This window comes from Rattus norvegicus, chromosome X (assembly GCF_036323735.1).
Source record: "Rattus norvegicus strain BN/NHsdMcwi chromosome X, GRCr8, whole genome shotgun sequence".
Classification (NCBI taxonomy): domain Eukaryota; kingdom Metazoa; phylum Chordata; class Mammalia; order Rodentia; family Muridae; genus Rattus; species Rattus norvegicus.
The window spans coordinates 144104883-144119449 of record NC_086039.1 but is presented as its reverse complement, the minus strand read 5'-3'; positions in this window follow the sequence as shown (position 1 = coordinate 144119449).

The window sequence follows — 14567 nt, the reverse complement described above, 5'->3', positions numbered from 1 at the left end:
GAGATCAGCCAAGAAATATGAAATAATCAGAAACCAGTTGAACTTCCTAGAAGAAACAAATACTGGTAGAACTGCCTAGAAGACATTCAAGACAAACTGAGACACCAAGAAAGCACACCCTCCAATGTGTTGAGCAACCTGTTGTGCTGGAGTAGGCGTGAGGTGATGGAGTTGCTTTTGCTCATTTCTGCCTATACATTACCCAACTGAAGCTCACCAAGTTGGACTTTGGTGGTGTCTGTACATTGCTCTTTCATCAGTTCTCTATCTGTGATAAGTAGACATTTGTTCAAGTCTCCCCAGAAATAGTGTCATGTAGCACTCTTGGCTGTGCATATACATGTTTAAGAACATTCTTCCAGGGCACAACTGTACAGCCTTGTGCTCGTTATGGGTCACAGGTGTGCTATGATTAGGGCTTGTCTCTTGCCTTTTTGAAGACATAGAAAAAATCTACTCCATCAGTTTCAGCAGAAACATGGAATATCCCAAAAGCTGTGTTAAGCTACTGTGTCATTTGTACCCTCCTTTATTGGTTATTTAATAAACATGTATCAAGTCCCAGGTACTGTACTGAACCTTGGAGAAAAAAAGAGGAAGCAAAAATTGAGGCATTCTCTGTTCCTTTGTACAGCATATATCAGGGGAGATAGGCAGTAAATTAGTAAACAAATGAATAAATAAACAATTACAAGTTACTCATCTGAAAAGAAAAAAAAGAGTGCTGGAAACCATCAGCAAAATTCATTAAACAATGTGACTTACTTGCATGTGTGTCATATTTTTAGTGTAGATAGATATGGCTGTAATTAGCTTGTTTAAAGTGTTGGTGAGCTTATTTAGTTGTTTATGTTTTCACAGTGACTATTATTCTAATGGCACAACTGCTATTCATGTTGCAGTTGCTAGTGTGAGACAGGAAGAGGTAATTCATGAACCCCAAACTAACAAACAAAACTTAACCAAAACAGTAGAGTGAGGTCTCCATGCATGTCTGTAATTGGACAGAAACTGTGGACTTTCTTAGTGGCTATTGGATCACTATGCCAATGGATTTGAAATGGATTATTGACATATTTTTTAGATCCCTTTATTAAAGCCTCTCTCATGATTAGCTGTAGCTTTGCTCAGTTTAAGGGAAAAGATTAAAAAAAATAATTCAGTAGTAGACGGAGAAGTACTAGTACTAATGTAGTAGCTGTGTGTGTGTGCATACATGCATGTGTGTACTGGCTGGTTTTGTGTCAACTTGACAGAAGCTAGAGTTATCAGAGAGGAAGGACCCTCAGTTGAGGAAATGTCACCATGGGATTCAATTGTAAGGCATTTTCTCAATTAGTGATCAATAGAGGAGGGCCCAGCCCATTGTGGGTGTTGCTATCCCTGGGCTGGTGGTCTTGGGTCTTATAAGAAGGCAGGCTGAGCAAGCCACTGGGGATCAAACCAGTAAGCAGCATCGTCTATGACCTCTGCATCAACTCCTGCCTCCACTTTCCAGCCCTGTGTGAGTTCCTGTCCTAACTTCCTTCAATGATGAACAGTGCTGTGGAGGTGTAAGCTGAGTAAACCTTCCTTCCCTAACTAGTTTTTGGCCACAATGTATGATCACAGCAATAGAAATCCTGACAATGACAATATGTGGTGAGGTCATGTGTGCATGTGCGTCTTACAGCACAGATGTAGAGGACAGAGGTCAAATTTCTGGACTCTGTCCATAGATTTTTGGGATTGATTCAAGTCATCAGGTTTGTAAGGCAATAGTTTTACCAGCCTGAGCCATCTTGCCAGCCCTAAAGCCTTTGGTTTTAAAAAGAAGTATTCATAGCAGAAAAAAATAGAATTGCTTACCTAATAAAGCACTAGAGACATGATTCATTTTCCCTGCCTCTGTGTCTATCTCTATCACTGTCCCTCTTACACACACACACACACACACACACACACACACACACACACACACACAGAGAGAGAGAGAGAGAGAGAGAGAGAGAGAGAGAGAGAGAGAGAGAGAGAGAGGCAGGTACACATGCACAGGATACCTGACAATTGTCAGTAAGCAGTAACATACCGGGAGAAAGGATTACAAACTCCCTGTCCTTGTCCTCATCTCTCATTCTCCAAAGAGAGCTAGGAGCATGATGAAGGGGTCACTCCAACCCTGACTCCTGACCCCTGACCCTGGCTGACTCCTAGCCTAGAATCAGATCCAGTTTGCAGAAAAATCCTGCTCTATATTGCTGAAGTTGCTGCCCCAGCACTTTTAACCCAGTGAATGGAACTCTAGAACCACAGCTATATGCTTGGCCCACAAAGGACTGTAGTACTCAGTCTGTGTCCTCAGCTAGTGCAACACAGCTGAGAGTCAAGATATACTTACAGAAAAAATCAGTCCCAGAGTCTGTCATTTAACTGGACTTGAAGTCAGAGCTGCTTTCTTAATTCATTATTCAACTAACTCATATTCTCTGTAAAGTATGCAAACTTGTTTATTAGAATTATTTTTACTGGTAAGCCTTCTAAATGTATCACAAATTCGTCTTATTGAATAGAATATTCTGGGCATAATTTAACCTTTTCCTGATGACTCGGGGTCATCAATATGAATATCCTTTATCATCCCTCGTCTGCTTTTGCATTATTCTGAATTCTCTTTCTTTCCACATCTGGCTGTCAGCTGTCACTGCTAACCCAGAGTTAATGAGCTTGCCTCTCCCAACCCTCTTAGCTCTCAGTTAATCACTGATAATAACAGCAAAAACTGCATTGATCTCCTGCAACACGCCAAGCCCTGTGCTAACTAATTTGCATGGATTAATTAATTAAATCCACAGAACAACTCTTAAAGCAGGTACAATTATTATCCCCAAATTACAGATGGAGTAAGCAAGGCCCAGGAGGGTCAAGTAATTTGCTCGAGGTTACACAGCAACCATGGACTGTAATTAGGATTTGACCCCTACTCTGCTAGTCTCAATAGTTTAAGTCCTTTTACCACCACACATGCCAAGGTCATTCAAACCTTTTTAGCAGTAGACAGACAGGAATTGTTTTTATAGTGTAATAACTAAAGCTAAATGTCTAGCCCCAGCATGTCTATTACCTTGAACAGATTGTTACATTCTGTTCTAGCCTGCCAGGTCACTGCCATCCAATCGCCTTGTTGTGATCACTATTAACATTGGTCATGATTAAATGATTTTCCAGTCTATCAGTAGGTCACAACCTGTACTCTGGAAAGTACTCTCATATATGTCTGCAATGAATTTGGGGTGCCACTATCCATGACATTGGTGTAAAGTAGAAAAGTTCTTCTTTCTTTGTGATATGTTTTATTATGTCTTTGCTTTAGATTTATTTATTTTATGCATGAGTACAATGCTGCTGTCTTCAGACACACCAGACATCCTATTACAGATAGATGGTTGTGAGCCACCATGTGGTTGCTGAGAATTGAACTCAGGACCTCTGGAAGAGCAGTTTCTCTGAGCCATCTCTCCAGCCCTCCTTGTGATATTTAATTGCATCTGTCAAAAGGTATGCTAGGCTGATATATATATATGTGTGTATATATATATATATATATATATATATATCACATTACTACTCTTTGCCAGAAAATGGTTTAAAATAAATAAATCTCCATGATAAAATTATATACACTATCGTGATACAAAATAATGTTGAGAACCTTATATATAACTGTATATACTAGGCCCAGAACCCAGGAAATAAAATATGTAAGAGTGTTTATCAAACTGATGAATTGTTCTAGTGTATCTGCCTATTCAGGATTTATAACAGGTTTGCCTCTTCAGTGACTGTGTGCTGGATTTGCAAATCAGATTGCCACACAAAATACAGGATATGGAGCTGAATTAGAGTTTCATTAAATAACAGAAAGTTCAGTATAAGTATGACTCACATGACATTTTGTGTTTAGTCACACTAAAAATTCATTATTGATCAAAAATTACTAAAAATATAAATGTTGTATGTCATCATTGTAAGGAAATGGCTGAGTAGTTGAGCTGAAGGGAAGGTTCATTAGCTTGGTTCCCCTATGATGCTATGTGGTTTACAACGTAGGGGTTATTTCACAATTAACAATAAATGTTAAAACTAAGGAACACATTTAGAAGTCTTACTATTTATTTGAATTTTACATTTTCTTGGACATCCTGTGTTATTTGGTAAATCTGATTTCCAATGCAGAGCTGAATTGATCCACCTCAGGGATCTTAATCAGTGATCTAATGACACAGGGGCTGCATGGACATTCTGTTGAAATAGCTCTGGGCTTGTTAAAAGGCAGAGCATAGGTCAAGGCCAAGTGTGTAACGGGAGAAGAGGAGAAAGGAAAGTTGCTCGAGTGCATTGGTGATGAGAGATTTGAAGGCTCCCTGGCTGAGGTAAGGTTAGAAGAACAGGGAGTTTGGAGAGCAAATTCAGGGGCTCTTTGTTTCAGGACACAAAGCTGAAGATGAAATGGAAATGGAATAGAAATTGTGTTTCATGCCCAGCAATAGATGGGTATAATGAGAGCATGTGTTTGGCCTGCATTTATTTATTTATTTATTTATTTATTTATTTATTTATTTATTTATTTATTTATTATTTTAGTTTTTATTCTTTATTTTATTTAATCTTTTATACAGTCCAGACTTTATCCCTGTCCTGGTCCACCCTCTGACTGTTTCACATCCCGTATCTCCCCCCACTCCATCTCCATAAGGATGTCCCCAACACCCCACCCCACCCCACAAGATCTCTAAACTTCCTGGGGCCTCCAGTCTCTAAAGGGTTAGGTGAATCTTCTCTGACTGAGTTCAGACCCAGCCGTCCTCTGCTGTATATGTGTTGAGGACTTCACTTCAGCTGGTGTATGCTGCCTTGTTGGTGGCTCAGTGTCTGAGAGATCTTGGAGGTCCATGTTAATTGAGACTGCTGGTCTTCCCATGGGGCCACCCTCCTCAGCTTCCTCCAACTTTTCCCTAATTCAACCACAGGAGTCCCAGCTTCTGCCCATTGGTTGGGTGTAAACATTTGCATCTAACTCTTTCAGCTGCTTGTATCTTTCGGAGGGCAGTCATGATAGGCCCCTGTTTGTGAGCACTCCATAGACTCGGTAATAGTGTTGTAATAGTGTTAGGCCTTGGGGCCTCCCCTTGAGCTCGATTCCACTTTGGGCCTGTTTCTGGACCTTCTTTTCCTCAGGCTCTTCTCCATTTCTATCCCTGCATTTCTTTCAGACAGGAAGAATTATAGGTCAGAGTTTTTGACAGTGGAATGGCAACCCCATACTCCTCTTGATGCCCTGTTTTTCTACTGGATGTGGCCTCTACAAGTTCCCTCTCCCCACTGTAGGGCATTTCATCTAGGGTCCCTCCCTTTGAGTCCTGAGAGACTCTCACTTCCCAGGTCTCTGGTACGTTCTAGAGGGTTCCCTCACCTCCAACCTCCAGAGGTTGCCTGTTTCCATTCTTTCTGCTGGCCCTCGGGGCCTTAGTAATTTAGAGTCCCCCCAACCCAATACCTTATCTTGTTCCCCCTCTTCCTCTCCCTGTCCTCTTTCTCACCCACATTCCTCCCTCCCTCCCCCATCCTGTGATTGCTTTCTTGTCCTTTCCAAGTGGGATTGAGGCATCCTAGACTCATCACCCCCCAGAACCCCGCCCCTGAATTCTACTCCCCTTCCGGTGGGCACCTTCTGCAGGGGCAGATTGCCAGCGTAGTCTGCTCCCCTGAAGACAGCACAATCTGAAGGCATCCGAGCAGTTCCTCTGCACACAAGGCAACAGAGCAATCGACACCACAGTCTGAAGACCTCCCAGGGGCTCTGTGGCATACAGGGCAACTGAACCAACAGTCTGAAAGCCTCCCTGGAGTTCTGCTTCACACAGGACAGCAGCTTGACTGCTCCTCTGAAGACCCAACAGTCTGAAGGCCTCCTGGGAGATCTGCTGTAGCCACGGCAACAGATCAGCTGCTTCTCTGCCCCTCTGCAAACCTCACAGTCTCCCAGAAGGCCTCCCAGAAGGGCCACTCGAGCCAGGGCAACAAGTCACCAGCATACATGTCCATTTGAAGACCCTACAGTCAGAAGGCCCCACAGGAGGTCTGCTACAGCCAGGGTCACAGGTCTACCAGGAGGCCTGAAGCAACCCAGGGACAAAAGAAGCAGACTCCAGACAGAGTCACCCAAACCAGCAAACAACAGGGGATAGCCAGGTGTTTGGACATTTTAAAGATCATTCTGAGAAGGCTGTGAGAGGACAATGAGCCACTTGGATAACATTTCTATAAAATACAGAATACTCTACCATGACAGGAAAATTATTATGGTGCTGAATCCCCACTAAATACACTACACAGCACCAACTCTTTTATGTTTCTCACCTTGGTGAAATTTCACAATAAAGGTCCAAGGCAAACACCATTACCAGCTTCACTTCTAGGTGAAAAACCTGAGGCCAGTGGATAGTAAGTAATATGCCCAGGGTCAGAGCTTGTAAACGGCAGAGCTGGAACTTGAACCCAGATATATCATGCTCGCCACAAGCGTATTGTGTGGCTAAAAGTCTCAGGAAAGTAACTAGTGGAATGCTGGAGAACAAACATACTTCCCAAAGTATCAGATGAAGGGGCCAAAATCGTGAGTAATCCTTCGATTATCCATGTGTCATAGTGTAATCCTTCAATTATCCATGTGTCATAGTGGCAAGGAGAAGAAGCTTTTTTATAGGACAAGTTCTATTATTGTCCTGGAGTTTCCCGAGTTTGCTAGGCTGGCAGGTCAATAAACCATAAGGATCCACCTACTTCTGTCCACACTCCCTGTGCTGTAATTATAGATAATGCTACCGTACTTGAATTGTTTCATGTGTGTTCTGGGCATTAATGCTTGTAAGACAAACACTTTATTGACTTTATCTACCCAGCTCCAGCAAGGTATCCTCCAACCCTAGATTACAATCTTGTCAAAGAAAAAAGCAAGGTAGTAAAGTGGCATGGCCAAGCTTGCTGAGAAATACCAGATTTCCTTGGCACTGCTTCTGAACACTGGAACCTCATAAGGGGAGGATAAACTCTTAACATACAAACAATCAGGGAAATTCAACCTGTAATCTGTGTTATTTCGTGGATTTAAAGTCTCACAGTAAATACAGCAAACATTTGGAGATCACGGGGCTAGTCTCCTGGTCAACGTTCTTTCTGGGACAGAGACAACAAAAAGCCAAGAAGCCATAGGAGTATAAGCTACAGGTGGTTTTTTGTCATCAAGATTTGAGGATTGGGTTTATTTGTGGTCAATTCGTTTTCTCCCATCCGTACCCCAACCCTTACAAGACCAGCTGAGTTAGGCAAGATCAAATCAGTCAGTGAACTAAAAGTCTACATTATATGCCAATATCTGTTCTCTGGAACTTGGAGAAAAAGAAAGAAAGATTACTGCTCATTTCTTCAGTGTAAAGACAGCCACCATGGCTGGTTCGAAGCTCCCCAGATGTCCTCACTGAATGGAAGTGTCATATACAGTTGCTTTCTATCACCTGCACAAGCCAAGCCAACTTCAGCAACAGTGTCTGTGCAGTGCACTAAATGAGAAGTAGCTTCACTGAATAGCAGTTTATTCACATAATAGGGTAAGCATTTGCTATAAATACAGATTAGGATCTATATTTATTTGTATATGCTTTTACTAACACAGAAATTACCTTCAGCATACTATTATAACTTTCTTAAAGTCACTAACCAATATTAGTATTTAATGGGTTTTTTTGATGTTGTGTCTCATGTAGTCTAGACTAGCTTTTTCCTTTCTTAATATTTCTAGATCACTTTCTTTATAAATTGTCACATATTCTATATTCATATGCATGTATCTATCTCTAGGACCATACAACTAGCCTTCTGTATCCATGGGCTCAGTGTCTTTTGATCCTAACCAACTGTTTAGGAAGCTATGCACATGCCTTTAATCCCAGCACGAAGAAGACAGAGGCAGGTTGATCTCTGTGAGTTTCAAGGCCAGCCTGGTCTAAAGTTCTGAGCTATGCAGAGATACAAAGTGAGACCCTGCCTCAAACAAATCAAAACAAAACCAGAAATAATAAAACATTTTAGAAAAAGATAGTATTATATACTGAACATATCAGGGGTTACATTCTATAATTATTGTCCGGACAGTTCAGTATGACTGCTATTTCTATAGCATTTACTTTACATTAGGTAAGTGGCAGATAACTTAAGGTATACAGGAAGATGTGCATATATTTTAGGCAAATACCGTATCATCCTTTTAATCTCTGTATGTATCTGTGTGCATGTGCACAATTTTATGTCTATGCAAGTATGTGTGTATATGTACGTGTCTGTGCACATATTATGTGGTGATCAGAGTAAAACACTGAGTATTCTTCCACAGATATTGTCCACTTTTTTCCATTTTCTTTTTCTTTTTCTTTTTTAGATAGTGTCACTTCACTGGCTGACTGGGCAACAAATCCTAGGATCTGTTTCTGAATCCCCAGTAGCAAAATTCTGGACACACACCATCACGGACACCTGCCATTTTGACATGGGTACTGGGATCAAACTTGGGTCCTCATGCTTTCATTTCAAGGACTTTACCAGCACTCAGCCTTTCTGCATTATTATACATAAAAGATTGGAGTATCTAAGGGTCTCAGGTTCTGTGTGTGGTTATGAAATAAAAACCTCATGGACACTAAATGAATTATGTTATGTGCACACACACATATGCACATATACACACAAAACATCAGTGTTTGAAACAGGAATATGATTTCTTATTATTTGCATGGGGGCTAGTATGTAAAAAACAAAACAAAACACAACAAAACCCCCAAAACAAACAAACAAACAAACAACAACAACAACAAAAACCAGAATCACAACCATCTTCTCATGTCTTACGCCACTTTTTTAAGTGCCACTAAAATAGAGAAAGTCAATTTCCAATATTTCTGCATCACACCAGACAGTGCCTTAACCAAAGACTAACCACGGCACTTCAAGGAAGACTGGTTTATAGCAGCGGTCAAGTTATTAGCACCTCATTACTGCCCTCTGACCCAGCTCTTCCCAAATGACAAGCAACTGGGGCAAAGTGGTTTGGCGAGACCTTTACTATGCACACTTGATTCTCCTGTCTCAATCAGATCACCTGTATCATTCCTACAGAACCTTGTGGGAAAATATAGGTCCTTGGTCCTCTATTTAGTTTATTAGTCTAGCTGACAGAATTACTGTCCTTCAGTTACAATATGATTTAAATAGATTTGTAGGAAAACTCATGGCATAATTAAAAGGCAAGCATATGTGTTTGGCAGTTTTCCTAAAATACCACCCATCATGAAAAATGTCACTACTATGGGAAAACATGCTCCAGATTTCCAACTGACTTACATACTAATGTCAGCAACATGACATGATTCATTTGTAAATTGGGGGCTGTCAATTGGGGACCAGGTGGTCTGATCTAAATAGATCAGAGCCTTATGCTTCTCATATGGAAATGTCTTTACAGATGTGCTATTGTGATCAATGAATAATTTTAAAGCAATTGGGAAATGTTAATTATTGATCCTTGCTTGCCTCACTAAAGGGTCTACAAAACACCGCACAAATTCCTTTTGGTGTATGCATTACCAAATAGCTGTGCCGATTGGCTTCTGCCTCTCCACTCCTGGCTATTTTCAAGTGATTTACTTATAAGGTTCAGATTCATTCAAAAGAGCAAGGCTAAAATCAGGGAGCAATTGTTATCACTTCAAATATATTATTAAAAAATAAATACTTGAAAAACCAAGACAGGAGGAATGCCCCAAGTTTGAGGCCAGCATGAGCTAGAAAGTGACACCTTGTCTCAAAGTAAAACAGATAAACAAACAAATAAATAATTAATGAAAATGCAGTTACCTTTAAAAACGAATGTAATTTCCTCTTCTCAAGCAACAGAAATGACTGTGGGTTGGTTTCCCAGTACTGGTCTTCCCCCCTGACTTTCAGTTCTTGTACCTGGTTATCACTATCATACCCATCCTCAGCTTTCTAGTTTCTTCCTTCAGAATACTCCAACCCTTTTCTTTATGAATACTAAGAAGCTACTAATTCCTTTATTTTAGTACAGGAGGACTATTGTTTTAATCCATTCTTTAAATGTATGCTCTCTGGCATATAAGCTCTCTAACCCAGAATGTTATATCATTGATTTCAGGCCCCTCAGTGGGCATACTTCTATCTTTGGTACTTAATGATTATACTCTTACTGGAGACATAAAAAGGAAACTGAGCACCAAGACTAAGCCCAAGGACAGTTTGAAGTCAAGATGTTTAGCTTCTGTAGTTAAACAGTTAGTACCCTTGGTCTATCTAAAGGATTATTTTCTCACTTGACAGTCAGGGTCCCTCTTGCAGGACTCTGACTCATCACCAAAAGTTCCTTTTTATCCTAGATCAGGTGACAAAAGGGGCAGTTGTGAGACTGCAGCCAGTTCTTTGAAGGGATAGTACTAAAGCCCAGAGAGTACTAACACTCCAAGCTCAGAGAGAAAGGGTCAAACAAGAGAACGCTGTCCCCATTCTGTAAAAGATCAAACTCCTTGTCATTCTTATCATTCCTGAGTAAGAACAGAAGCAGGTGGAAAGAAAATCCAGTGAGTGAGTGAGTGACTGTGAGTGTGTGTGTGTGTCTGTGTGTGTGAGAGTGTGAGTGTATGTGAGTGTGTGAGTATGTGTGTGAGTGAATGTGTGTGTAAGTGTGTGTATGTGTGTGTGTGTGAATGTGAGTGTGTGTGAGTGTGAATGTGTGTAGAGTGTGTGTGTGAGTGAATGTGTGTGAGTAAGTGTGTGTATGTGTGTGTGAGTGTGTGAATGTGAGTGTGTGTGAGTGTGAATGTGTGTGTGTATGTGTGTGTGTGTGTGTGTGTTTCAGGTTGTGTTAGGATACAATGGATCCCTTGATTCTTTTTAAGTTTCAGGGATAATGACTTTGTGGAAATTTTGTTTTACCTGTCTTTGTCCTTAGCAGGTGATGTTCCTTGAGAGCAAGAGATAAACAGATTCTCTAAAAGAGTTTTCTAATCAAATGACTGAATAACGCTGTGCCAACAAAATATTTAAAATCCAACATTAACATATTAAAACAGTATGTATCCTAATAGATTGTCTTAATTTGGTAACGGAAAAAATTGTGAAATTTCCTTCCATGTTTTGGCTCTTAAACTGCAATGCCCCTAAACTGATATTACTTGGTTAGTGAGTTCTGGAAACACAACTATTCTCTTTCCCCCAATTAATGTATGCCACAAGAGTATAATGAATACACAGTGCGTAGTTTAAGAAGAGACATTTTTGTATGAAGTCCATCATTTATGGAAGGATCTCAGCAGAATGGCTAAGGACTCAGGCCTGAGTTAGAGACTGGGATTAGCCAGAGTCCAATAGGAAGCCAACAGCCAAGCACAGTGCTTGGCCCACATTGGACCTTCAACAAATCCTGAGTGCTGCCTCTGCTCTCATTATTAATTACTCCTTTCATCGAGTAATCCCCCCAATCCTCTTTACATTAAAAGCAGTTGAAGGAACACTATAAATGTTTCTGATCCTGCCTGAAGCTGTGGACTAATCACCTTTACAGATCTATGGTCCTTCCTAATAGCAGCAAAAGAAATCCAAACATATGCCTGATAAGCTCTTGTCATGCTTCCTAATTGCAGCCTGGCTCTCTGTCGCAGCTGGAGGACACACTGTTCCAAGATTCCTTCTGCTGCTCTCCCATTAATCACAATGTGGAATCCTCAAACTTGGGTGATGTATAGCGCCATATACTGCTTTCTACACAGTTCTGACATTATTTGTAAAATAGACCATCTAATAGAGATCCCACTAAAATGCGCTGCTTTCCAGTTGGATGGTCATCATTAACAGGCTTATTTCAATTAGGCCGTGTGCTAAGAATGAATGCTATTGGAACTGATGGCTTCGTGTCATGAGGAAACGGCCGTGCTTTTTACTAGTCTTGCCAAATTTAGCAAGCAAAAGTCCAGGATGCCAGTTTAATAAGAATCACAGATAAACTACAAAGGCTTTGTGTGTGTGAGTGTGTGTGTGTGTGTGTGTGTGTGTGTGTGTGTGTGTGTAACTGGATCACAAACACTGCATGAGATAAATTTAGGCTAAAAAGTTATATGTTATCTGATACTCAAATTCGACAGAGCACCCTATATTTTACTTGGCAACCATGTTTTTATACAACTACTGTATTCATCTTTACTTGGACATTCTAAATTTACCAATCTGATGGCACAAAGAATATAAACTTAGCAAACAGTATTAGTATTTTCTACCACAAGTAATTTTTAAATGTTATGGGATTTCAGTCGCTATCTGAATAAATTTTGACAATGATTTTTTGTGTATTTTCTTTATAACTTTTGTTTAATAGTCCGGTTGTTACCTACCTCCTGATCCCCCCTCTGACATTTCCTCCTCCCCCTCTACAATGATTTTACAAGTCCATAAGATATGGACTTCCTAGGATAAGGAATAAGCACATTAATGAACTACCAGAAATTACCAACAAATCATCATTAGATATATTCAGCTTAGGCGACTTTGAAATAAATCTCATCTTGCAAACTAGAGCTCTAAGGCATCCCACTGAGAAAGGCTTCTGCTAGTTCACAGAGGTCATATTTACCTGTAGTTAGTGGCACTTCCTCACTCCTAGATAAGAGAGAACAGAGGGAAGTGTTCGGTTCCAGGTGAGTGGGAAAGGCTGAAGAAATGAGAAGATAACAGTATTTGCTTCAGGTGGGAATGTATCAAGCAAACTGCTCACCCTGACACACATTCAAAACGCCAGTCACTAATCATAATGGTTCTATTAGCACCCATTAAAATCCCAGGCCTGTTTCATTCAGATTTATGTGAAGAATATTCTGACTGCACAAGTGCCATCACTTTCCTTGTCCAGAGGCAGAGGGGTGCCATGAAGATGGCATTTAATTAATGACAATGAGACTGGAGAGATTCAACATCATGCCCTGGCTGTATTCTCAGTGGAGTAGCTACTTCAGAATCTGAAGGGAAAGGAGGTAAATAAGAGAGAGCCACTGGCATGCCCATGACCATTAGTAAAAATCAGACAAGCGGTCTCTTTACCACAGCATTCACAAGACAGAGAAGAGCTAAGGAAATGAAGCACGAACTTGCAGCTGCAGGCTCGTCGTTTTTTCTCTCTGTCACTGTGCTCCTAGAGGCACTGCCAGGTTGCTGGTAATTGGATCATTTCAAACGCATGCACTGGGGCTCATTGGTTAAAGGTGGTGCTGGGGAGCTCCTCCAACCTACAGCTGCGATGTGTTCTAGCGATACATCTGGATTTTAGAAAGATTTTTAACTTCCCCAGGTACTTAACACTTCAGTGAGGGAAGGAGGACAGGAAGACACAAGGGAAGCATTTTGACGGGCTCTAAGTTTTCTCTATATAGCAGGTCTTCAGACTGCAAAGTGCGTCTTTTAAAAATGTCATTCTAAAGCACCTGCACATCCTTCTCTGCGTCACTCATTCCCCAAATAAAGCACAAGGCTGGGAAGTACCAACTGCGGTACCCCTGCCTTGTACTACTATCTTTAAAGCTTCTGTCACTCAAAGCAGGAAGCCATGCTGTCCTCTGGCTTAGAAAGTTTCCAACAACACAGCCCTATGGAGTAGCCATGGAGTATGTCCAGGATATGAAGTGGGGAGCAAAGACTGCAGCTTTGAATCCTGGATTTGTGACTTACTGTGTATTCATAGGCAGGTTACCATCCTGCCTGAGGCCAATGGCCTTATCTGTAAAGCAGATAGATTAGACCTAATGAGAAAATGCACATGGGACTGATTTGTAATGGGAGAGCAATATAAAAGTAGTATTGATTGCTCTTACTCTAGGGCGCAAAATGGAATTTCCACCTTGTACTAGTAAGTTGGCAACAGGGCAAAGGTGGCCTTTGAAGAGGGTCCTGGTGGTTTGCAGAAGGTCGTGGTCTGGAATGTTAAGCATCATTCTGGCTTAAAGACTAAAGGACTGACCTTGCAACCCTTATTTACATGCGTCCTCTCAATGACTTTTTGTGAGTCTAAGTAGAAAACCCACTTCTTTTTTTTTTTTTTTTTTTTTGCACAGCTTCTTCCTGAAGAATTGAACCTCCCCCTCTTTTAACAAAAGATGGGTCTTTCCCAAAAGGGAACTGGGAAACACATGCAAACCTTTCAATTTATGTGGCTTGCATCTTCTTAACTGCCACCAGATCCTGCTCACCACACATTTGAGTCCATTAATGGCCTACGCCAGTCCCAACAGCACACTCTAAGGACTAACGACATCAAAGCTAATGGCAAAATATAAAAGCTATACCACAAAATTTACGCAAGTGTTTAGATTGAATTTGTAAACGACTTGAAGGCAAAACTTTGCTATTTTTGATATATAATTACCACTGCATAGGACTAATGTAAGTATCATTCATTGGATTCTCCTAGACGTATAAAGCAAAGA